We start from the raw sequence: 11242 nt of genomic DNA on the forward strand, positions 1-11242 counted from the left end.
TTCGGGCTACGGGCATGGCACTGAATGCAGAGTCGGGAAGAGATGTGTCCCACCGGCTCTGGGGAAAAGCTGGAATCAGCTAACTCCGGCACCCCTCTGTCCTGGGCTCCCTGACATGCTTTCATGTGCTAGATTGTCCCATACGGGGGGGGGGGGGGGGGATTTTGGCTGCGTGTCCCCACAGCCCGAATCCCACTTCATAATCAAGAAAATGGCCTCAGGTGAGTCCCTGGGTGGTCCTGGGCCTTAGTTTCCCCGACTGTATGATGTCCCAAGGGTCCTGCAGGCCTGGTCATGCGCAGTTCCGCTGTACAACACCAGGGGGCAGCCTTTCCCCATCGAAGACTCAGCTGCTCTCCTCCGTTCCTTCAGCGCATCCCTCTCAGCTGAACCTTCACTACCTGGTCCTAGGGGCCCAGCCCCGGGTATGAATCAGCGATTGTGCCCAGCCTGGGGCGGGCGTCCACATAAAGGGCCCATTGTCTGCACTGAGGCCCTTTGTTCCAGCCGTGGCCCCGGGAAACTGGGATCGGGCTGGAGGCCCGAGGGCTCATTGGTGGCCACCCCCGGGGGTGTCGGGGTGGAAGGCTCCTGCAGGGCCTTCTCTTCTCTCCCCACCTGTGCCATCCCACCATCTTTGACAGGTGGCACTCCTCACCTGTGCCCTTGGCTCTGTCTGGCTCTCCCGCCCCCTGCCAAGCCCAGGCCAGCCTCCCACCGGCATCCGGAGTTTCCTTCCTCCAGTCTGGTGACTCTAACCTCGTTGAATCCAGCTGGACTCGGCAGGCAAGTGCTGTGAGCTGGGATTTTAGCTGGGATTCTGGCTCCATTTCCTCTTCTCAGCCACTGCAGTGGAGGGACAGGGCTCGGGGACACATTCTTGGTGAGCACAGGTTTTGGGCCCTCTGTCATGTGGGATCTGAGACTTGGCACAGGTGCTGGCTGAGCCAGTCCCTACGGCCACCTCACCTCAGCTCCCCTGACTCACTGTAGCCCGTGGGCCCGTCTCCATCCTCCCAGCTCCCTGGCTACTCTCCACCTGAGGCCCTGTTCACCTGTGCCCCCCTCCCAGCCCCATGCTATCCACCGACTTGCCTTTCCGACTCCTGCTGTACCCCTCCTACCAGACTCCCCCAGACCTTGCTGCCCCCCCCCCGGGACTCTGTCAGAAGGCCCCCCCCAGGCTGGGCCCAGAATCCGACACTGCCTGTGGGTAGAAGCCATTTGTCCTGGCCTGTGAGGGTGGGTTTAGCTCCATTCAAGAAAGCGCAGCAGCGGGCAGCCCTGGTGGCTCATCGATTTAGCGCCGCCTTCGGCCCAGGGCCTAATCCTGGAGACCCGGGATCGAGTCCCACGTCGGGCTGCATGGAGTCTGCTTCTCCCTCTGCCTGTGTCTCTGCCTCTCTCTCTGTGTCTCTCATGAATAAATAAAATCTTAAAAAAAAAAAAGAAGAAGAAGAAGAAGAAGAAGAAGCACAGCAGCTGGTCCTGCTGCGTGCCACTCCTCCACTCCCGGCCCTGCCATCCCTCCCCATCGTCCCAGTCAGCCTCTGGCTACAGACGCTGCTGACCCGAGCCTGGGCATCCGCGACCTCATTCCAGGTGGAAGAGTGCCCATCGCCACCAAGCGGGGCTCCCCCTCGAGCATCAGCCTTGGGCCCAGCTCAGAAAATAGGTCAGGGCCTGAAAGAGAGGAGGCTCCGGGGCCCCAGGAAAGCTTTATCAGCCTTGTAGCCAAACCCACTAGGCTGGAGAGGCAGCGCCAGGGTCGGATGAAAGGGGCAGATTTGAAGGCATCAAAGGTCAAATTCCAGCAAGCAGAGTGGGCGAGCCGTCCGGCTGCCGGCCTCGCGGTTTCCCATCTGCTCAGCGGGACATGATAGCATCTGCGGGCCAGGCCCGGCGATCTCGGCGCTGCAGGCCAGGGCCTCACGGTGACCTGGGGTGCGGATCAGGTTTCCCCGAGTCTGAGCTGCCCCCCAGCCCTGTGCACACGGACAGGGGCAAGAACAGGGTGCCGGGCACAGGCACCACTGCAGGTGCCCTACGTGGTTGCTGCCCAACCCGTGCCTGGGAAGCTCCATGGCCTCCTGGGACCCCCTGCCTTTCACACCACAACCGGGAATCACAGTTATCCCTATGGGGGAAGCGGGCCTGCGGGAGTGGGAAGCCAATGGTCTACCTCCAGGGCCTCTGAGGGTCCTCAACCTGAATAGCTTTGGAGACATCCCCTGCCTGGGCCCCAGGGCAAGATCTCAAAGTGATCCACCAAAGGAAAGGGGGATGAGGTGTGTGTGTGTGTGTGTGTGTGTGTGTGTGTGTGTGTGTATGTGGTTGGGGAGCGGGGTGGTCCTGCCTGCCAAAGCCCACCCTACACCATGGGCTGGGGCCTGACACCCCCAGGCAAGAGGCCCAGGAGGGTCGCTCCCCTTGCTCCCAGAGCACAGACTTTGGTTTGGACAAACCCAAGTATAAAACTCAGCTTGCCCTGGCTGGCGAGGTGTCTCTGGGTCTCAGCTTCCTCCGCTTTTAGGTGAGGACAGAAAGGACCCCACTCTTCAGGAAGGGTTGGGGCCAGAGCTCCCTGCAGGCTCTGACATATTTTATTAGCAGGAGAAGTATAGGCTGGGCATAGGTAAACAAATGTCACCTGGCTGTGTGTTACCCTCCCCTTTTTTGCAGAAGTCACAATTCGTGCAGGGTGAAGGGAGATTTGATTTTCCAGGACTATTCATCCCCTAAAAACTAAAGCATACTCTGCTGAGGGACAAGGCTTGCCTGCTAAAATATTTCATACCAGCGATTAAAAATACAAAAATGTGGGGCGCCTGGGAGACTCAGTTAAGTGACTGGCTCTTGGTTTCTACTCAGGTCATGATCTCGGGGTCCTGGTATTGAGCCCCACATACGGACTCTGTGCTCAGCATGGAATCAGCAGGAGATTCTCTCTCCCTGCCTCTCCCCCACCTCGTGTGCATGCTCTCTCTCTCTCTGTCTGTCTCTCTCTCTCTCAATAAAATATTAAAAAAAAATAAAAATAGGGCACCCAGGTGGCTCAGTGGTTGAGTGTCTGCCTTTGACCCAGGTCATGATCCCGGGGTCCTGGGATCGAGTCCCACATCAGGCTCCCAGCAGGGAGCCTGCTTCTCCCGCTATGTCTCTGTTTCTGTGGGTCTCTCATGAATAAATAAATAAAATATTTTTAAAAATAATAAAAATAAAAATACAAAAAATGCATAGAAAAAGAACCATCCTCTGTGACGAGCTGTACTCCCAAGCAGCATTGGTGGGACTGACGGCAACAGCAGGTGGGAGTCTCCCCACATTCTTGAACCTGAAGCTGAGCCTGCTTTTCCACCCCTGGCAGTGCCTGCCTGCTGCTGGGCTGGGTCTGTTCCTGGTGCCCCCAGGAGGGTAGAGGCTGAGGCAGGAGGCCCGGGTCAGACCTCTGGGTCCAAGGAGTGGGTAGTAAGAGCCTGGCCAGGAGGGCTGTAGATCCCACACCCAGACCATGGAGCTCAGGCCCCTGCACCGAGTGGCTGTTCCCACGTTTGCTAACCTGCAGGTCACTCAGCATCCTGAGCCTCCCTTTCCTCAAGGAGGACTCTCTTCTCTCCACCTGTGATTAGCAGCCTCTATAATTCAATCTTCTACTAATATCCCTGAAAATACTGTGCTTGGTGCTGAGATTGAATTTGTTTGCTTTTTATTTTTCTAATTTTGTGATCTTCATCCCTTTTGTGATGAAGGTGAAGAGCAGATACCATTTAAGGAAACTGAAGCCCTTGGCCACAGGTTGCTGGGCCCGGCCGGGCCATGAGATGGTGACCCTCACCCTCCTCTCCTGGCCAGAGCAATCTCAGGCTGGGGTTTTGGCGGGGCTTTATGGGCACCCCTACGGTGGTGCTCCATGAGGCATGGTGGGGGGTGAGGACAGGAGGGTCCCTGAGCTGTGGGGTAGGGCCTCAGATCACCACCCTCAGGCCCCAGGCTCACAACCACCTGCTCCCCAAGACACCACAGAGCTGCCATGTAATTCCAGGATCGGGGGAAGGTTGTTCCTTTCCAGTCAGTGGCAGACCCAGGGACACCCCTCATGGTTTCCTAGTGCTATATCTTGTGGCTTCAGGGTCCAGGGGATAGGCCAAGCAAAGAAGCCCAGCTCCCGAGGGCTTCCCCAACCCCTGCTTCTGGCTGGAGGTGAGAGAGGTTGATGGAAGGGCCAGCAGCTGCCACCAGGCCCCACTTTCCTGCCTGAGAGCAGCATCCCCTGTCCCAATCCCCACCCCCAAATCCCTCTGTGCCCTGGAGCCAGCCCCTAGCCCTGGCATCCACGAGCCTTCCCTGGCCCCACCGGTACGTGTTGGAGCCCATGGGGAAGGTCATTCCTTCTAATGTTCTGTTTCAGGTAGGATTCTTGGTAGCAGCTTAGGACAGACATCAGAAGGATGCTGGGCAGCTCTAAGGTGAGTGCGGGAACAGGGGCTGGGACCCTTCGGGGCCTGCCAGAGATGACTCAGCTCCACCCACACTCCTTCCGTGGGTCACCTGTACAGACTGAATTTCCGTTTGGCCCACAGGCCCACCTCTTTGTTGAGCAGGCCAGCCACCGAGACGACCAGGAACCTACTGACGGGGTGGCAGGTTCCCAGGCAGGATGCTGGTGTCAGGGCAGCCCGGCACCCACATGCCAGAGTCCACGGACCCCTGTGGGCCCCTGGGGCTCGGCCCTCCTGAGGGCCCTGGTGAGCCTGGCAGGGCACCGGTGAGCCTGACACAGGGCCTGGCTGCGGGGGTCAGGTGTAGGGCAAACAGCTGTGGGCCAAGGCTGGGGAAGCCACATCAGTCCATCCGCTGGCCCTGGGGAGTGGCTCAGAATGAGTCCAGAAAACAACTCCCACGTGCCTCCCAGGGAACGTGACGCGTGATCCTCGTAGAGCAGGAGGTGGGCCGTGCCGTGGGCCTATTCACGAGGCGGCCTCCCAGCGTCCTGGGGGATCGTTGGTGTCAGAGGACCGTCCAAGGTTAGGATGTGCTCCGCGATAAGCTTTCCGCCCTCCCAGGTGAGCCAGCTGAGCTGCGCACTCCGAGGGCTGAAAACCGTTTCAGCCACAAAGGCAAACCAGCTCGCCTCCTTTATTCTCCTCCTCCCCCAAAGAAGCCCCGTCCAGGGTGAGCCTTGTCAGCTGTGCCTTTGAACCTGGAACCAGCTCCGGCCTGGGTCACATCCCCCCTCTGCTTCTCAGTCTCCCGAGGCCCGAGGGACGTGCAGCCCACATTTGGAGGCCCAGCCCTAGGCCAGCCCTGCCTCCTCCTCAGCCCCCCATTCCTGTGGATCTCCTGCCTCCCCTGCTTCCCCAGCTCTGAGAGCAAGTGACTTGCTGCAAAGCCTCTCAGTCCCTGGCCCCGGCCCGGGACAAGCAGCCCAGGGAGCTGGGAGCAGGACAAGCCACTGAGGCAGCTGGGCAACACGCAGCAGGGGATGACGGCTTGGTCATTGGAAGGAAGAGAAAATGGGGTGTTAGCTGGGCATTCTGAGTTGGTGAAAGGGTGGAGTGTGATGAAGGAGCAGAGCTTTAACCATCCTCCTCCTCTTTCTTCATCCCCCTCCTCCTCCCCCTTTGCCCTCCCCCTCGGTGGTCCCCCTCCCCTCCTCCTCCCCCATCACCCTCTTCGTCCCCAGCCAGGGGACGAAGCCAGTCTTACTGGGGAACAGAGTACTGTTCCAGACTCAAGACCCAGGGTGGCAGGGCATTGCCCCCGGGAGGAATACTCAGGGGCTAAGCCGCCCCAGGGGGAGGCAGCTGATGTGCTCCCTCGTTCTGCGCTTGCTTGCTGAGCATCCCTGAGCAAAGCATGTGCTTCCCCAGTTCTTTTTTTCTGCAGAAGGGACGTGGCAAATGGTATCTATCACTGGAACTGCTGAAAGTCTCCAGTACGAGAGGGCTGGCCCGTAACTGGTGTTCAACAAATGTCAGAGGTGGTCTCTATCACGTGACGCCCTTTGAAATCTTGATTAAAACAACTGGAAAACTGTGGAAGAGTCAGGGTGCAAATCCAGATGGACTTTGCCACCTCTGGACGCACCCCGTGCTCCATGCTGATTTTTATTCCAAATCCCCGACCTTGCACGGGTCGGGGGTTCAGTACATCAGGGGCAGCCTGCGCCCCGGAGCCCCACAGACTCTATACCCGGGGCCCGCTCCCGGCTCTGCGGCGACAGGCAGGTTTGCTGGGTCTCTTGCATCCCCACGGTGTCCCCTTATGCCTCGGATGGCATCTGACACATGAGGGGCTCCGTACGTGTTCATTAGTTGAATCTAAGTTACTTATCATTGTTGGGTCTTAGTTTCTGCCACTGCAAGGGGGGACTGTAACAGAATCTGCCTCAAACCGACAGCTTCGGGGATGAGACGAGAGGATGCGGGACTAGTGGGCGCCTTGCTCCCAGCCTGGGGAAAGCTACCAGGGGGAACAGACTTGTGATGCATGGACAGGTCATGCTGGACAAGCACGTGGCTCCCAGGTAACTGGAATCCTCAGGTGAGCACAGCCGCCCTTTTTGCTGCCCTTTTGCAAAGCACGGGAATTTTACTTTTTCATCTAAACCTCCGGAAATGTTATCTGTTAAAACAAAAATCCAGCAAGCCTTGGCAAAAAACACACAAATAAATAAATAAATAAAATAAAATATAAAATAAAATAAAATAAAATATAAAATAAAAATAATAAAATAAAATAAAATAAAATAAAATAAAATATAAACCCTGAGCATGACATGGAGAATGCAAAGGTGACTTTGGATGGATTATTGGGCCCAGACTTGGGGACACGGCTCGCCATGGGAGGAGAGGCCCCCACATCATTATGGCTCTGCGGCCTGTACTAGGGGGTCCCAGTGCTCTGGCACCCCATGGGGCAGCAGCTCCCATCCTCCTAAACAGAGAGTTTAGGAAAAGCGAGCAAGTCCAGAGCTGTTCCCTCTGCCAATACTGAAATTGCCCTCGGAAACTTGCCACGGGCTGCTAAGCCAAGTGATAGAAAGAAAATTGAGGGTTTATATATTTTTTAAATAAAAGAATTCTAATTCCAATAAAAAATAATGTCCTTCCATGGCCAATTGCCATTTCCCTGCTTTCTTCTTCTCTTTTTAATAAAAATTTTTATTGTGCACATTAGGTTAACCAGACCTGAACACAGCCTCTCACGGAGACTCCGAGTCGCTCAAGGGGAACCACGGCCTCCTCCTGCCTAGATTTTGAATCAGGCGGCCCCTGGGGAAGGAGATAGTTCATATGTGCTCCCGGGAAAGTGACTGGGCAGGTCTTCTGATCAGAGCTCAGGGTGGTGCGTTTATCCCCTGAAGAAGCTAAAAATCTTTTTCGTACTAACGGATTCTGGTTTTAATTGTATAGAGGCCATTACAAGCCCTGCCCTCTGGTCTCGGATTGAATTCCCAAGATCCAATACCTGGGGGGAGTTTGAGGGATGGAGGGACCTGGCTCTGGGGTGCTGTCTGGATGTACTTTTCATGGGAACATTTTCTGCATGAGTCCCACGGGGTCGATCCTGATACAGCTACTTTGTGGATGAACCTCGGGCCAATTAGTTAGCATCTCTGCATCTTGGCTTCATTATATATCAAATATGTAGCAATAATCCCTGCCTCGGAGTGTGTGGAAATCAGAGCCTATAATAGATATACGAAGTCTGGAGCTGCTGATGCTCAGTTAAGTGGTGGTTATAAGGAGATTATGGTGACGATGATCCCGAGGAAGAGGATGGTCAGAATGTTGTCAGTAGCAAACCCCACATTTTTCTATCCCTCAAAACCAGTAGTAAGTGCTAGATGGGGGTAAGGAAGTTCAGAGTTTCCAGGCTAGCTAATGCTATATAACTAACTACCAGCCCCAAAACTGTGGCTTAAAATGACAATTATTTACAGCTCATGAATCAAAGCTGGGGACTGGCTGAGCTCACCTGGGCTTAGCTGATGTGGGCGGAGGTTGGTCAGGAATCTGAGAGCCATTGGCTGCCGGTTGATGATGTAGGCCGGCCCCTCCGGGGCTACTGTGGCACACCAGCCGGGCAAGGAAGATCAAACGTGTTGGAGGTAGATTTAGAGCCCTTTATCCATCGTGTCTGCTGCAGGCTATTGACGAAAGCAAGCCCCAAACTCAAGGGGGTAGAGAGATTGACTCCACCTCTTAAGTGGGAGACACTGCCAGGACACTGAGCAACAAGTATGGACACAGAAAGGTGCGAAGAACTGAGGCCACCTATAGAGCCGGGCTGTCTCTGATGGTTTGTGGGCATCAGTAAAAGCGATGAGGACGCCCTAGGAAAACTTGGCCTTCCAGGGATGGTCATGAAGGGATCACCAACCTCTGCACCCTCAGTGGAGGCCTTTTGTGGGGCTCCAGGGCACCAATGGGGCAGCCCACAGGACTCCAGCTGCAAGGGGGTGTGACTGTGGCTGGACCACATTGCTGGGTGCAGGCCGGGGAGCCTCGGGGGCAGAGTTACAGCCTCAATGACAGAAGAGCTGCTCTAGGTATCTGATCATAGTCACACCAAAGAGTCCTGAGTCCTCTCTCTCTCTGGGCCTCCATCTCTGCCTCCACACACCAACAGAACCATCCCCAGAGCCCTCACCACATTGTCATTCAAAGGGCCAACAGTCTGGCTCCCCTGCCTGCCAGCTCTCACCTACTCCGGCTGAAGAGTCTGCTTCTCTCTGGTCCTTCATCAACAGGGATTGACTGTAAGTGGCAACCCCAGCACCTCCTTGTGCATTGGCATAACCAAGGCAGAGACTCTCCGGAACCAGGACAGCTGGCTCACGTGGGTTCTGGGGGGACTTGAAGGGATAAAAACGTCGGCAAACATGCAGAGCAATTGAGAGAGGCTGAGGCTGGGAGGCGGGACACATGGGCATCTGCTGCCGCTCTGTCTCACCATGGGATGAAGGCACATGCAGCACTGGGGGCCTTCCAGGTTCTGGTCTTGGAGTCAGGAGAGCCCCAGGATCTGGCCTCAGCCACCACTCACATGTTGTATGGCACAGACAGGTCACTTGTCCTTTCTGTGCCTCCCCTCTGAAAATGAGGAGCATTATATCACCACCTCTTAGAGTTGGCAGGAGGAGGACCCAAGGACTGAATGAGCACAAAGCTCTGGGCACAGCAGCAGGCACAGAGGAAGCCCCCCGGGATGATAGATGACACCAGAGCCAGCCGACCAAAGATGCAGTAGAAACCCAACAGCCTCCTGGGCCTGTCGTGTTTCCTCTGGGAACAGCTAAGTGTGTTTCATAGACCTGCCCTTTGGGGGTCTTTCTTCTTCTTCTTCTTTTTTTTTTTTTTTTAAGAGAGAGAGCACAAGCAGGGAGCGGGGAGAGAATGAATCTTAAGCAGGTCCCATGCCCGGTGTGGAGCCCAATGCAGGGCTCAATCCCACAACCCTGAGATGAGCTGAAATCAAAAGTCAGATGCTTAATTGACCAAGTCAATTAAGACCCTGGTGGTCTTTCTTAAATTTTGTTTCTGGGCGCGTGGGTGGCTCAGTGGTTGAGCGTCTGCCTTCAGCTCAGGTCGTGATCCCAGGATCCTGGGATCGAGTCCCACATCGGCCTCCCTGCATGAAGCCTGCTTCTCCCTCTGCCTGTGTCTCTGCCTCTCTCTGTGTCTCTCATGAATAAATAAATAAAATCTTTTGTCAATCAATCAATCAATCAATCTTGTTTCTGTGCTTGCCTCTGGCCTAACAAAGGCAGGGGACTTATTTCGTTTTCTTGTTCTAGGTGCCAAGAATGATGCGTAGCATGCAGGAGGCCGAGGGCTGGACACATGAGTCTGTAATACGAGGCTGTAAGTTGCAAAGGTATCAGCTCATCTAACCTCATGAGGATCCTCCAGGGCAGACAGTGTTATAACCCCATTTTACAGATGGACACAGTGGGGCTCAACGAGCTGAAGCAGCTTGCCTGGAGCCACACAGCCAGTGAAACCAAGAGTGGAACATGGTCCCCTGGTCTGGGTCCAGTCCTCCTTCCCAGTACCTCCCAGCTGTGTGAGGAGCACCAAGCAGAAGCCAACCTCCAGGGGACGAGGCCAAGTGTCTTTCTAGGGTTGTCCACTCTCAAGACAGGAGGGTGGCAGTTGTTTGGGTGGCAGTTGTTTCAGGACCCAGGAAATCAGGATGAGAGCAGGTGGTTGCAGACAATGCCCTGGACGTGCCTGACGAGCTCATCACATGGGGATTGTCGTGGTCACCGGGAGCTAATGACGAGGCCCGGGTGGAAGGCCCTGACCATGGTGCACTGCTGGGCACCCACCATAAATCACACACTTTGTCTTACAGGCATTTCCATTTTCACAAATCCTGAAATTAAAACACGATGTTTCTCTTACCTGGAGCAGATGTTAATTTGCAATGCAGAAGCCTCCATTTGTCGATGATTTTCCATTATCCTTATAATTGCCCCCGCATATAGTGCTCGATAAAGTTATAAACCTGCCCTCTGGGAACACCAAGTCAATAACAGGGTCATCGATTAGGTGGTGAAAATGGTCTCTGGCACTCTCAAGCCGGGGCGGCCTGTCCAGCTGCCCATTAGGGAGGCTCACTGGGGGGTCATGGAAACTGGACCACGGTGGCAACTCTGCCCGGGGCCCCTTGGATCTACACACAGAACTAAGGAGGCAGCGGCCCACAGGTAGCAGGTTTTTACTAGAAATGAGCTGGGGAAACAATGTGGACGCCAGGCGGCTTTTCCCAGCATCTGTAAGCACCCTAAAATTGCTTTGCCAAGTGCACGGTTCATTCCAAGTCGTTTGGTAAAGACAAAGTAGGGTTTGAATCCCGACTCCTCTACTTTCCAGCTGTGTGCCCTTGGGCAAGTCCCTTCACCTCTCTGTCTGGGGCCCCTTGTACATAAAACTGAGGTGATAATAAACCTTTACTTACCTCCGAGGAGGGTTGGGAAGGGTTCAATGAAACCAACCAAGTAAAGTGTTAAACGTGTTGGTGGATGCTCAATGCCACTGAGTAAGTGCCAGCTGCTGGCTCTTGGAAACTGAATTTTCCAGGTTACAGCTTCGTGCCATCTGTCTTCCTGGTGGGGGAGGTCAGTAACTGAAATTTTAACTAACATTTACTAGGCGCTTTCCATGGCCCAGGCACTGTGCTAGGCACCAAGGAGCAAAGCTGAACAGGATACGGCCCCTCCTTCAAGGAGCTC

General features: G+C 55.0%; 1 long non-coding RNA gene across 2 annotated transcripts; it reads left to right on the forward strand.

The window, feature by feature from the left end:
* The first annotated feature begins 522 nt into the window (after positions 1-522).
* LOC140620525 (uncharacterized) lies at positions 523-10376 on the forward strand. Of its 2 annotated transcripts, none has more exons than XR_012020282.1 (4): positions 523-790; positions 4413-4466; positions 6401-6543; positions 7180-10376. It is a non-coding gene; the product is annotated as an uncharacterized lncRNA (long non-coding RNA). The 2 variants fall into 2 exon arrangements; XR_012020283.1 differs by having other exon boundaries at positions 6401-6526.
* Positions 10377-11242: the final 866 nt, after the last annotated feature.

Source organism: Canis lupus, chromosome 29, assembly GCF_048164855.1.
Source record: "Canis lupus baileyi chromosome 29, mCanLup2.hap1, whole genome shotgun sequence".
Classification (NCBI taxonomy): Eukaryota; Metazoa; Chordata; class Mammalia; order Carnivora; family Canidae; genus Canis; species Canis lupus.